This window comes from Triticum dicoccoides, chromosome 6B (assembly GCF_002162155.2).
Source record: "Triticum dicoccoides isolate Atlit2015 ecotype Zavitan chromosome 6B, WEW_v2.0, whole genome shotgun sequence".
NCBI classification, from domain to species: Eukaryota; Viridiplantae; Streptophyta; class Magnoliopsida; order Poales; family Poaceae; genus Triticum; species Triticum dicoccoides.
Genome location: NC_041391.1, coordinates 168,381,683 through 168,381,973, shown reverse-complemented (window position 1 = coordinate 168,381,973; position 291 = coordinate 168,381,683).

Below are 291 nucleotides of genomic sequence, written 5' to 3'. Positions count from 1 at the left end.
ACCCTACCTAAAGGACGTCCGTTCCATAGAAGAACTCCATTTGCGAAAAAGAAGGGCAAGAAGATTGTGAACAGATAGCTAGCTAAGATCGATTGTATTTAAATCGTAGACTTCATTTCTCGATTATATTTCATGGGCACTTTTTGAACTATCATGAATATTTTTTAATTTCATGGACACTCGATCTCGATCCTCCTCCATCTCGATCGCTATCCCACCTCGCCAGATCCGGTCCACCGGCCGCCGCCGCCGACCGCCCGCACCCTCTCGATTCCCCTACTCAACCGCCGC